The sequence below is a fragment of the Lampetra planeri genome, chromosome 48, assembly GCF_965212315.1.
Source record: "Lampetra planeri chromosome 48, kcLamPlan1.2.h2, whole genome shotgun sequence".
NCBI lineage: Eukaryota > Metazoa > Chordata > Hyperoartia > Petromyzontiformes > Petromyzontidae > Lampetra > Lampetra planeri.
Window position 1 is genome coordinate 97,065 of NC_136154.1, and position 13,451 is coordinate 110,515.

Here is a 13,451-nt window from a genome sequence, read left to right on the forward strand (position 1 = left end):
ACAAGTGGCGGCAGCGGTGGCGGAGGCAGCACGAAGTCTTCTCTCCCAGCACGGAGTCGTCTCGCCGCACGGACGTGGTTTTAAGCTCTATCGACATTCGAGACGACAGCCATCCGAGTGGCGGAGCAGATTCGGGTTAGTGATTCGGGTCAATTTGAAGGCGACATCAATTACAAGTAGGTTAAATTTGCGCTACGACTGCGACTTGTCACGTACGAATATACATCTAAATTCTGCTACACCGCTTAACCACGCCATTTGCTATGGCCGGCCGTTAGGGACGCCGCCGTTAAGGCGGGACCGACAGGGTCCGTATGTTGTGTTTTTTGTGTTATGTCTACTCGTGTGGTTCCGCTACAACGTTTCGTAGTGACTCCAGCGCTTCTTAGCGTCTGGGCGTGAAGAAAGACCACGCCCCCTTATTACGTCACTCGCGGGTGACGTAATAAGGAAGACCACGCCCCCTTATTACGTTGCGCTCGGGTGTAAAGGTAGGTAACGCCCCTTTACGGCACGCTGCGAGTAAAGTAATGAAGGGGGCGTAGTTGACCACGCCCCTTTTCCTATTACGGCACGCGCGGGTGAAGAAGGGTGCGTGACTAACCACGCCCCCTTGTTACGTCACGCGCGGGTGATGTCACCGCCAAGCAACGAATCGGCACAGTCGCGGCGGCAGCGCGACGTCTCTCAGCCTCTGGCCGCACTCACGCGGTTTTCGCGTCTACCGAGAGTCGAGACGACGGACGTCCGATGCGTGGCGGTGAGCAGATGCGGGTGAGTGCGGTTCGGGTCAAATTTAAGGCGACATCAATTTCAAGTAGGTTCAACTGCGCTCCGCCTCACGACTGCACTATACCACGCGACTATATTAACACGTTGTACACTTCCACCACAACCGCACAACTCTGGACCGCTTTACCACAACACTTGTTATGGCCAGCCCTTGCTAGGAATGCCGGCGCTAAGACTCGACCGACGGTCAACAGTTCGATTATGTCCCTATGTTATGGTCGTGTTTGTGTCACGTTCACTCGTGTGTGTCGCGTTCACTCGTGTGTGTATCGCGTTCACGAGTGTGTGTCGCGTTCACGAATGTGTGTGTCGCGTTCACGAGTGTGTGTGTCGCGTTCACGAGTGTGAGTGTCGCGTTCACGAGTGTGTGTGTCGCGTTCACGAGTGTGAGTGTCGCGTTCACGAGTGTGAGTGTCGCGTTCACGAGTGTGAGTGTCGCGTTCACGAGTGTGTGTGTCGCGTTCACGAGTGTGAGTGTCGCGTTCACGAGTGTGAGTGTCGCGTTCACGAGAGTGTGTGTCGCGTTCACGAATGTGTGTGTCGCGTTCACGAGTGTGTGTGTCGCGTTCACGAGTGTGAGTGTCGCGTTCACGAGTGTGTGTGTCGCGTTCACGAGTGTGAGTGTCGCGTTCACGAGTGTGAGTGTCGCGTTCACGAGTGTGAGCGTCGCGTTCACGAGTGTGAGCGTCGCGTTCACGAGTGTGAGCGTCGCGTTCACGAGTGTGAGCGTCGCGTTCACGAGTGTGAGCGTCGCGTTCACGAGTGTGAGCGTCGCGTTCACGAGTGTGAGCGTCGCGTTCACGAGTGTGAGCGTCGCGTTCACGAGTGTGAGCGTCGCGTTCACGAGTGTGAGCGTCGCGTTCACGAGTGTGAGCGTCGCGTTCACGAGTGTGAGCGTCGCGTTCACGAGTGTGAGTGTTGTATATGTCGGGTTATGAAAAATTGATAAAAACGATACAAATTAAGTGAAGATTCGAAAAATGCGCAAATCTCTGTAATCTCTGGACTCAAGGATTAAAAAAACATAATTTTGAAAAAAATTTCACCTTCGTGATACTGATTCACATCGCCTGCGTAGTATGCTCTTTTAAATCGTAGGAGGTAATCTCGCGGATCCTCATCCACGCCCTGGGTCATTGATTTTACAGCATTAAACCCCTCAGACAGTGTTGAATATTCTCCAAACTTCCGAATCACTGCCAGGCTCAGTTTGAAATCATTCCTAACCTTGAATGGTAATGACTTTACCCATGGTATAGACTGTTCATGTAAATTTCTTTTCAGCAGACTCGCTTTCTCATCCCTTCTCCTCAGTCCTCTGATCATTGCCTCTGCTTCTACTGTTGCGATGCGAGTGTATATATCTCTGTTCTTATTGTGTGGATCACAATAGGAAATTCATATGAGAGCTTTGTCCATCAATTTCAGAGTTTTACTATCGAATGAGTATTCGGAAAGTTGGTCGTCATCAGAGGAGTCAGCGTCAGACGAGCTGTCACTGCAATTGTGGCACTGCTTAACATAACTCTTGCAGTGTATTTTGCCCCTGTGATGTGACTTGTGTTCTTTAGGTTTCCTATATTGGTCTCGTGACTCGTGCCTGTCGTGATGTCTGTGTCTGTCACCTGTGGTGCGGATTGTTTTGTGTTGGTGGTTTTTGCGTAGCCCGCGTCTCTCTGGAGAGGTGTCCCTTTGATCTGTGCTGTGTTGGGCATGTTTGAGTGGTGTGCGTTTTTCTAGAGAGCTGTCTCTGCTTTCCTGGTCGTGTTGCCAAGTTTCCGCCCTTTTTGCCTCTGCTCTTAGTGCAGCATATTCTGGCAACTTTCTTTTAAGATTTTGTCTCCCTCTGACTTCGGGGTTGTCGGTCTCCCTTTTTGCCTGCTGCATCTGTATTTCTCCATCCCTTCTCTCGCGTTGCGAGGGGGTTTGTTTGTTAAAGTTATTTTGATTGATAACCATACTTTCTGTGCGATTTGTCCCTGGACTATGTCCTCAAGAATGTGGTAGACTGCTACCTTCATATTTGTTCTGTGAATCAACGTCTGAGTTTCGCTGGTGTCGCGAGCACTGATTCCTTCATATTTACGAGGGTGTGAGGACATTTTACCTCTTCGATTAGAGACGGTTTCTCGCCTGTTTCCTTTCCGAAATTTTCCTCATTCCACAATCTCTGCCTGTTTGCCTGTGTGAGAAGGCATGAGTCCTGTCCTGCTTTTTCTGAAGTTTTTACATCGCGTTCGCCTTCGTCACATTTTATCCAGTCAAGTAGTTCCTCTCGACATGTCGTAGTGTCATCGATACAGCTCCCCTCCCATGTGTTTTTCTGCCTTGTCTGTTCTGTAGCAGACCAGCCTGTGTTTTAATACGAGTTCCCAGTATTCCGCAATCCATTCAAAAATTCCTCTTAATCCTAGCATCTCATTTGTGACAGAAGCTACTCTGGCATTCCACTTCAGAGCGCATATAAAACAATTGTATCACAGAATGTAGTCGGTTTGACTCGAGCTACTCTGGTATTCCGCTCCAGATTGCGTATATCTAACACAATTTTATAACAGGATGCAATCGGTTCGATATGAGATTATCTTAATCCCACTGTATTCGTTATACTCTGCTACTCTGGAATTTCGCCTCGGAGAGCATTTTAGTTTTTAGTTTTACGCTCGTTTACAATCACAGGGCAATGTTGAATCACAATACTCTGGTTAACACAACAGTGATTTGTTCCTTGGCTTGCACAAGTCCAAAAAGTTATAGAAAGTGTGGGGTAAATAGTTGATCTTAAAGGTTTCCGAAAATTGTCGACCCCCACCCCCTCAAAAAATATCTTTACCCCCACGTAGGTATATATACCTACACATCCTACATACAACAGAGGAAGTAGTATCTATTGACTCTGTAGCTGTATCGACTGACTGTACAGTAGTATCTACTGAGCCAGTAGTAGCCACTGACTGTGTAGTAGTATTTACTGACTAATAACTACTGACCATAGTAGTATTGACTGGGCCTACAGTAGTATCCACCGACTCTATAGTAGTAATGACTAACTGTATAGTAGTATCTGCTGACTCTAGTAGCTAGTCACCGTAGTAGTATGTACTGACTGTATAGTAGTATATACTGGCTGCAGCAGTATTGACTGACTAGTGGTATATACTAAATGTTTTAGTATCTACTAACTCAATATAGCATGATCTAGCAACTCGATAGCAGTATCTACTATCACTACAGCAGTGCATACCGACTGAGGTGGTACCTGCTATCACTACAGCAGTGCATACTGACAGTGGTGGCACCTGCTATGACTACAGCAGTGCATACCGACTTTGGTGGTACCTGCTATGATTACAGCAGTGCATACTGACTGGTGGTACCTGCTATGATTACAGCAGTGCATATTGTGGTGGTACCTGCTATGATTACAGCAGTGCATACCGACTGTGGTGGTACCTGGTTTCACTACAGCAGTGCATACCGACTGTGGTGTTACCTGCTATGATGACAGCAGTACATACTGTGGTGGTGGTACCTGCTCTGATGAGAGCAGTACATACTGTGGTGGTGGTACCTGCCATGATTGAAGCAGTGCATACTGACTGTACTCATCACCCACCACTCACCACTCACCCTCACCACTAACCCTCACCACTCACCCTCACCCTTACTACTCACCACTCACCCTCACCACTCATTCTCACCACTCACCCTCACCACTCACGCTCACCACTCACCACTCACCCTCACCACTCTCCCTCACCACTCTCCCTCACCACTGACCCTCACCACCACCACTCACCCTATTCCCGTTTTAAAAACGTGCTTGCATGTCGCCAAGTATGCTTAACATTTCGAACAGACACACACATTCACAAATGTAGCTTTTTACATTTAACATACAAAACGTCAGCATGTACTGCTGTCATCATAGCAGGTACCACCACCACAGTCAGGGTGAGTGGTGAGTGGTGAGGGTGAGTGGTGAGGGTGAGTGGTGAGGGTGAGTGGTGAGAGTGAGTGGTGAGAGTGAGTGGTTAATTGGTTAGGGTGACTGGTTAGGGTGAGTGGTGAGTGGTGAGCCTGAGTAGTGAGTAGTGAGGGTGAGTAGTGAGTGGCGAGGGTGAGTGGCGAGGGTGAGTGGTGAGGGTGAGTGGTGAGGGTGAGTGGTGAGGGTGAGTGGTGAGGGTGAGTGGTGAGGGTGAGTGGTGAGAGTGAGTGGTGAGAGTGAGTGGTTAATTGGTTAGGGTGACTGGTTAGGGTGAGTGGTGGTGGTGAGTGGTGAGCCTGAGTAGTGAGTAGTGAGGGTGAGTGGTGAGTGGTTAGGGTGAGTGGTGAGAGTGAGTGGCGAGGGTGAGTGGCGAGGGTGAGTGGCGAGGGTGAGTGGTGAGCGTGAGTGGTGAGAGTGAGTGGTTAATTGGTTAGGGTGAGTGGTGAGGGTGAGTGGTGAGTGGTGAGCGTGAGTGGTGAGAGTGAGCGGTGAGAGTGAGTGGTGAGTGGTGAGCGTGAGTAGTGAGTGGTGATGGTGAGTGATGAGCGTGAGGGTGAGTGGTGAGTGGTGAGCGTGAGTGGTGAGCGTGAGTAGTGAGTGGTGATGGTGAGTGATGAGCGTGAGGGTGAGTGGTGAGTGGTGAGCATGAGTGGTGAGCATAAGTGGTGAGTGGTGAGCGTGAGGGGTGAGTGGTGAGGGTGAGTGGTGAGCAATGAGGGTGAGTGGTGGTGGTGAGGGTGAGTGGTGAGGGTGAGTGGTGGGTGAGTGGTGAGGGTGAGTGGTGAGGGTGAGTGGTGAGGGTGAGTGGTCAGGGTGAGTGGTCAGGGTGAGTGGTGAGGGTGAGTGGTGAGGGTGAGTGAGTGGTGAGCGGTAAGGGTGAGTGAGTGGTGAGCGGTAAGGGTGAGTGGTGATGGTGAGTGGTGAGTGAGTGGTAAGGGTGAGTGGTGAGGGTGAGTGGTGAGGGTGAATGATGAGCGGTGAGTGGTGAGTGGTGACGGTGAGGCGTGAGTGGCGAGGGTGAGTGGCGAGGGTGAGTGGTGAGGGTGAGTGTGAGTGGTGAGGGGTGAGTGAGTGGTGAGGGTGAGTGGTGAGCAGTGAGGGGTGATGGTGAGTGGTGAGGGTGAGTGGTGACGGTGAGTGGTGAGTGGTGAGCGGTGAGGGTGAGTGGTGACGGTGAGTGGTGACGGTGAGTGGTGAGCAGTGAGGGTGAGTGGTGACGGTGAGTGGTGAGGGTGAGTGGTGAGGGTGAGTGGTGAGAGTGGTGAGGGTGAGTGGTGAGAGTGAGTGGTGAGGGGTGAGTGTGAGTGGTTAAGGTGGGGCGTGAGTGGTGGTAGGGAGGGGTGAGTGGTGTGTGTGAGTGGTGAGCGGGAGTGGCGAGCGGTGAGCGGTGTGGGGTGAGAGTGGTGTGAGTGGTGAGGGTGAGTGTGAGTGGTGAGGGGTGAGGCGTGAGTGGTGGTAGGGAGTGGTGAGTGGTGAGGAGTGAGTGGTGAGCGGTGAGGGTGAGTGGTGATGGTGAGGAGTGAGTGGTGATGGTGAGTGGTGAGCGGTGATGGTGAGTAGTGTGGGTGAGTGGTGATGGTGAGTGGTGAGCGGTGAGTGGTGAGTGAGGGGTGAGGAGTGAGTGGTGAGGGTGAGTGGTGAGTGTGCGTGGTGAGTGGTGAGGGTGAGTGGTGTGAGTGGTGAGTGGTGAGGGAGTGGTGAGAGTGAATGATGAGCGGTGAGGGGTGAGGGTGAGTGGTGAAGGTGAGGGTGAGTGGTGAGTGGTGAGTGTGCGTGGTGAGTGGTGAGGGTGAGTGGTGAGTGGTGAGCGGTGAGTGGTGAGCGGTGAGTGGTGAGCGGTGAGGGAGTGGTGAGGTTGAGTGGTTAGGGTGAATGATGAGTGGTGAGGGTGAGCGGTGAGGGTGAGGTGTGAGGGTGAGGCGTGAGTGGTGAGGGTGAGTGGTGAGAGTGGTGAGGGTGAGTGGTGAGTGGTGAGGGGTGAGGGTGAGTGGTGAGGGTGAGTGAGTGGTGAGGGTGAGTGATGAGCGGTTAGGGGAGATGGTGAGTGGTGAGGGGTGAGGGGTGAGGGGTGAGTGGTGAGTGGTGAGGGGTGAGTGTGAGGCGTGAGTGGTGAGAGTGGTGAGTGGTGAGTGGTGAGCGGTGAGGGGTGAGCGTGAGGGGTGAGGTTGAGTGGTGAGAGTGAGTGTGCGTGGTGAGTGGTGAGCGTGAGGGTGAGTGGTGAGAGTGAGTGTGTGTGGTGAGTGGTGAGAGTGAGTGTGCGTGGTGAGCGGTGAGTGGTGAGGGTGAGTGGTGAGGGAGTGGTGAGGGGGAGTGGTGAGAGTGAGTGTGCGTGGTGAGTGGTGAGCGTGAGGCGTGAGGGGGAGTGGTGAGCGGTGAGGGAGTGGTGAGGTTGAGTGGTGAGGGGGAATGATGAGCGGTGAGTGGTGAGTGGTGACGGTGAGTGGTGAGGGTGAGGCGTGAGTGGTGAGGGTGAGTGGTGAGGGTGAGTGGTTAGAGTGGTGAGTGGTGAGGGTGAATGATGAGCGGTGAGTGGTGAGGGGTGAGTGGTGAGGGTGAGTGGTGAGGGTGAGTGGTGAGGGTGAGTGGTGAGGGTGAGTGTGAGTGGTGAGGGGTGAGTGAGTGGTGAGGGTGAGTGGTGAGGGGTGATGGTGAGTGTGCGTGGTGAGGGGTGTGTGTGAGGGGTGAGTGGTGAGTGAGTGGTGAGGGTGAGTGAGTGATGAGCGGTTAGGGGTGCGGGTGAGTGGTGAGTGAGTGGTGTGGGTGAGTGGTGAGCGGTGAGGGTGAGTGGTGACGGTGAGAATGGTGAGGGTGAGTGGTGAGAGTAGTGAGGGTGAGTGTGAGTGGTGAGGGTGAGTGGTGAGGGTGAGTGGTGTGAGTGGTGAGTGGTGAGCGGTGAGTGGTTAGGGTGAATGATGAGTGGTGAGGGTGAGCGGTGAGGGTGAGGTGTGAGGGTGAGGCGTGAGTGGTGAGGGTGAGTGGTGAGAGTGGTGAGTGGTGAGGGGTGAGTGGTGAGGGTGAGTGGTGAGGGTGAGTGGTTAGAGTGGTGAGTGGTGAGGGTGAGTGGTGAGGGTGAATGATGAGCGGTGAGTGGTGACGGTGAGGGGTGAGTGGTGAGGGTGAGTGGTGAGGGTGAGTGGTGAGGGTGAGTGGTGAGGGTGAGTGGTGAGGGTGAGTGGTGAGTGTGAGTGGTGAGGGGTGAGTGAGTGGTGAGGGTGAGTGGTGAGCGGTGAGGGTGAGTGGTGAGCGGTGAGGGGTGATGGTGAGTGTGCGTGGTGAGGGGTGAGTGTGAGGGGTGAGTGGTGAGTGAGTGGTGAGGGTGAGTGAGTGATGAGCGGTTAGGGGTGCGGGTGAGTGGTGAGTGAGTGGTGTGGGTGAGTGGTGAGCGGTGAGGGTGAGTGGTGACGGTGAGAATGGTGAGGGTGAGTGGTGAGAGTGGTGAGAGTAGTGAGGGTGAGTGTGAGTGGTGAGGGTGCGTGGTGAGTGGTGAGGGTGAGTGGTGTGAGTGGTGAGCGGTGAGTGGTGAGCGGTGAGGGAGTGGTGAGGTTGAGTGGTTGGGGTGAATGATGAGTGGTGAGGGTGAGCGGTGAGGGTGAGGTGTGACGGTGAGGCGTGAGTGGTGAGGGTGAGTGGTGAGAGTGGTGAGGGTGAGTGGTGAGTGGTGAGGGGTGAGTGAGTGGTGAGGGTGAGTGAGTGGTGAGGGTGAGTGAGTGGTGAGGGTGAGTGATGAGCGGTTAGGGGAGATGGTGAGTGGTGAGGGGTGAGTGGTGAGTGGTGAGGGGTGAGTGTGAGGCGTGAGTGGTGAGAGTGGTGAGTGGTGAGCGGTGAGGGGTGAGCGGTGAGGGGTGAGGTTGAGTGGTGAGAGTGAGTGTGCGTGGTGAGCGGTGAGTGGTGAGGGAGTGGTGAGGGGGAGTGGTGAGAGTGAGTGTGCGTGGTGAGTGGTGAGCGTGAGGCGTGAGGGGGAGTGGTGAGCGGTGAGGGAGTGGTGAGGTTGAGTGGTGAGGGGGAATGATGAGCGGTGAGTGGTGAGTGGTGACGGTGAGTGGTGAGGGTGAGGCGTGAGTGGTGAGGGTGAGTGGTGAGGGTGAGTGGTTAGAGTGGTGAGTGGTGAGGGTGAGTGGTGAGGGTGAGTGGTGAGGGTGAATGATGAGCGGTGAGTGGTGACGGTGAGGGGTGAGTGGTGAGGGTGAGTGGTGAGGGTGAGTGGTGAGGGTGAGTGGTGAGGGTGAGTGGTGAGGGTGAGTGTGAGTGGTGAGGGGTGAGTGAGTGGTGAGGGTGAGTGGTGAGCGGTGAGGGGTGATGGTGAGTGTGCGTGGTGAGGGGTGAGTGGTGAGTGAGTGGTGACGGTGAGTGAGTGATGAGCGGTTAGGGGTGCGGGTGAGTGGTGAGTGAGTGGTGTGGGTGAGTGGTGAGCGGTGAGGGTGAGTGGTGACGGTGAGAATGGTGAGGGTGAGTGGTGAGAGTGGTGAGAGTAGTGAGGGTGAGTGTGAGTGGTGAGGGGTTAGTGTGAGTGGTTAGAGTGAGGCGTGAGTGGTGGTAGGGAGTGGTGAGTGGTGAGGGGTGAGTGGTGAGTGGGAGTGGTGAGCGGCAGTGGCAAGTGGTGACGGTGAGTGGTGAGTGGTGAGGGTGAGGCATGAGTGGTAGGGGTGAGGGTGAGTGGGGAGTGGTGAGTGAGTGGTGAGGGTGGGTGGTGATGGTGAGTGGTGATGGTGAGCGGTGAGTGGTGAGTGGTGAGGGTGGGTGGTGAGTGGTGATTGGTGAGGCGTGAGTGGTGAGAGTGGTGAGTGGTGAGGGTGTGAGTGGTGACGGTGTGAGTGGTGATGGTGAAGAGTGAGTGGTGATGGTGAGGGTGAGCAGTGAGGGTGAGTGGGGATGGTGAGTGGTTATGGTGAGCGGTGATGGAGAGGGTGAGTGGTGATTGGTGAGGCGTGAGTGGTGAGGGTGAGTGGTGAAAGTGGTGAGTGGTGAGGGTGCGAGTGGTGAGGGTGAGTGGTGAGTGTGAGTGGTGAGGGTGAGTGGTGGTGGTGAGTGTTGAGGGGTGAGGGTGAGTGGGGAGGGTGAGGGGTGAGGGTGAGTGGGTGAGGGGTGAGTGGTGAGTGTGAGTGGTGAGGGTGAGGCGTGAGTGGTGAGAGCGGTGAGTGGTGAGCGGTGAGTGGTGAGTGTGAGTGGTGAGGGTGAGTGGTGGTGGTGAGTGTTGAGGGGTGAGGGTGAGTGGGGAGGGTGAGGGGTGAGGGTGAGTGGGGAAGGGTGAGTGGTGAGGGGTGAGTGGTGAGTGTGAGTGGTGAGGGTGAGGCGTGAGTGGTGAGAGTGGTGAGTGGTGAGCGGTGAGTGGTGAGCGTGAGGGGTGAGGTTGAGTGAGTGTGACTGGTGAGTGGTGAGCGTGAGGGGTGATGGTGAGTGGTGAGAGTGAGTGTGTGTGGTGAGTGGTGAGCGGTGAGGGTGAGCGGTAAGGGTGAGCAGTGAGGGTGAGTGGTGATGGTGAGCGGTGATGGTGAGCGGTGAGTGGTGAGCGGTGAGGATGAGTGGAGAGGGTGAGTGGTGATTGGTGAGTGGTGGTGGTGAGGGTGAGTGGTGAGGGTGAGTGGTGAGGGTGTGAGTGGTGAGGGTGTGAGTGGTGAGGGTGTGAGTGGTGAGGTTGTGAGTGGTGAGGGTGAGTGGTGAGTGTGAGTGGTGAGGGGTGGTGGTGAGTGAGGGGTGGTGGTGAGTGAGGGGTGGGGGTGAGTGGGGAGGGTGAGTGGGGAGGGTGAGTGGGGAGGGTGAGTGGTGAGGGGTGAGTGGTGAGTGTGAGTGGTGAGGGTGAGGCGAGAGTGGTGAGTGGTGAGCGTGAGGGGTGAGGTTGAGTGGTGAGAGTGAGTGTGCGTGGTGGATGGTGAACGTGAGGGGTGAGGGTGAGTGGTGAGAGGGAGTGTGTGTGGTGAGTGGTGAGGGGTGAGGGTGAGTGGTGAGAGTGAGTGTGCGTGGTGAGCGGTGATTGGTGAGCGGTGAGGGGGAGTGGTGAGGGTGACTGATGAGCGGTGAGGGGTGATTGTGAGTGGTGATGGTGAGTGGTGAGTGAACGATGAGTGGTGAGTGAGCATGAGTGGTGAGGGTGAGGGAGAGTGGTGAGAGTGAGTGGTGAGGGTGAGTGAGTGGTGAGCGGTAAGGGTGAGTGAGTGGTGAGCGGTAAGGGTGAGTGGTGATGGTGAGTGGTGAGTGAGTGGTAAGGGTGAGTGGTGAGGGTGAGTGGTGAGGGTGAATGATGAGCGGTGAGTGGTGAGTGGTGACGGTGAGGGTGAGGCGTGAGTGGCGAGGTTGAGTGGCGAGGGTGAGTGGTGAGGGTGAGTGTGAGGGGTGAGTGAGTGGTGAGGGTGAGTGGTGAGCAGTGAGGGGTGATGGTGAGTGGTGAGGGTGAGTGGTGACGGTGAGTGGTGAGTGGTGAGCGGTGAGGGTGAGTGGTGACGGTGAGTGGTGACGGTGAGTGGTGAGGGTGAGTGGTGAGCAGTGAGGGTGAGTGGTGACGGTGAGTGGTGACGGTGAGTGGTGACGGTGAGTGGTGAGGGTGAGTGGTGAGGGTGAGTGGTGAGAGTGGTGAGGGTGAGTGGTGAGGGTGAGTGAGGGGTGAGGCGTGAGTGTGAGTGGTTAAGGTGGGGCGTGAGTGGTGGTAGGGAGGGGTGAGTGGTGTGTGTGAGTGGTGAGCGGGAGTGGCGAGTGGTGAGCGGTGAGCGGTGTGGGGTGAGAGTGGTGTGAGTGGTGAGTGGTGAGGGGTGAGGCGTGAGTGGTGGTAGGGAGTGGTGAGTGGTGAGTGGTGAGGAGTGAGTGGTGAGCGGTGAGGGTGAGTGGTGATGGTGAGGAGTGAGTGGTGATGGTGAGTGGTGAGCGGTGATGGTGAGTAGTGTGGGTGAGTGGTGGTGGTGAGCGGTGAGGGGTGAGTGGTGAGTGAGGGGTGAGGAGTGAGTGGTGAGGGTGAGTGGTGAGTGTGCGTGGTGAGTGGTGAGGGTGAGTGGTGTGAGTGGTGAGTGGTGAGCGGTGAGTGGTGAGCGGTGAGGGAGTGGTGAGGTTGAGTGGTTAGGGTGAATGATGAGTGGTGAGGGTGAGCGGTGAGGGTGAGGTGTGAGGGTGAGGCGTGAGTGGTGAGGGTGAGTGGTGAGAGTGGTGAGGGTGAGTGGTGAGGGGTGAGTGGTGAGGGTGAGTGGTGAGGGTGAGTGAGTGGTGAGGGTGAGTGATGAGCGGTTAGGGGAGATGGTGAGGGGTGAGGGGTGAGTGGTGAGTGGTGAGGGGTGAGTGTGAGGCGTGAGTGGTGAGAGTGGTGAGTGGTGAGTGGTGAGTGGTGAGTGGTGAGCGGTGAGGGGTGAGCGTGAGGGGTGAGGTTGAGTGGTGAGAGTGAGTGTGCGTGGTGAGCGTGAGGGTGATGGTGAGAGTGAGTGTGTGTGGTGAGTGGTGAGAGTGAGTGTGCGTGGTGAGCGGTGAGTGGTGAGGGTGAGTGGTGAGGGAGTGGTGAGGGGGAGTGGTGAGAGTGAGTGTGCGTGGTGAGTGGTGAGCGTGAGGCGTGAGGGGGAGTGGTGAGCGGTGAGGGAGTGGTGAGGTTGAGTGGTGAGGGGGAATGATGAGCGGTGAGTGGTGAGTGGTGACGGTGAGTGGTGAGGGTGAGGCGTGAGTGGTGAGGGTGAGTGGTGAGGGTGAGTGGTTAGAGTGGTGAGTGGTGAGGGTGAGTGGTGAGGGTGAATGATGAGCGGTGAGTGGTGACGGTGAGGGGTGAGTGGTGAGGGTGAGTGGTGAGGGTGAGTGGTGAGGGTGAGTGGTGAGGGTGAGTGGTGAGGGTGAGTGGTGAGGGTGAGTGGTGAGGGTGAGTGTGAGTGGTGAGGGGTGAGTGAGTGGTGAGGGTGAGTGGTGAGCGGTGAGGGGTGATGGTGAGTGTGCGTGGTGAGGGGTGTGTGTGAGGGGTGAGTGGTGAGTGAGTGGTGAGGGTGAGTGAGTGATGAGCGGTTAGGGGTGCGGGTGAGTGGTGAGTGAGTGGTGTGGGTGAGTGGTGAGCGGTGAGGGTGAGTGGTGACGGTGAGAATGGTGAGGGTGAGTGGTGAGAGTGGTGAGAGTAGTGAGGGTGAGTGTGAGTGGTGAGGGTGCGTGGTGAGTGGTGAGTGGTGAGGGTGAGTGGTGTGAGTGGTGAGTGGTGAGCGGTGAGTGGTGAGCGGTGAGGGAGTGGTGAGGTTGAGTGGTTAGGGTGAATGATGAGTGGTGAGTGGTGAGGGTGAGTGGTGTGAGTGGTGAGTGGTGAGGGTGAGTGGTGAGGGTGAATGATGAGCGGTGAGTGGTGAGGGTGAGTGGTGAGGGTGAGTGGTGAGGGTGAGTGGTGAGGGTGAGTGGTGAGGGTGAGTGGTGAGGGTGAGTGGTGAGGGTGAGTGGTGAGGGTGAGTGGTGAGGGGTGAGTGAGTGGTGAGGGTGAGTGGTGAGCGGTGAGGGGTGATGGTGAGTGTGCGTGGTGAGGGGTGTGTGTGAGGGGTGAGTGGTGAGTGAGTGGTGAGGGTGAGTGAGTGATGAGCGGTTAGGGGTGCGGGTGAGTGGTGAGTGAGTGGTGTGGGTGAGTGGTGAGCGGTGAGGGTGAGTGGTGACGGTGAGAATGGTGAGGGTGAGTGGTGAGAGTGGTGAGAGTAGTGAGGGTGAGTGTGAGTGGTGAGGGTGCGTGGTGAGTGGTGAGTGG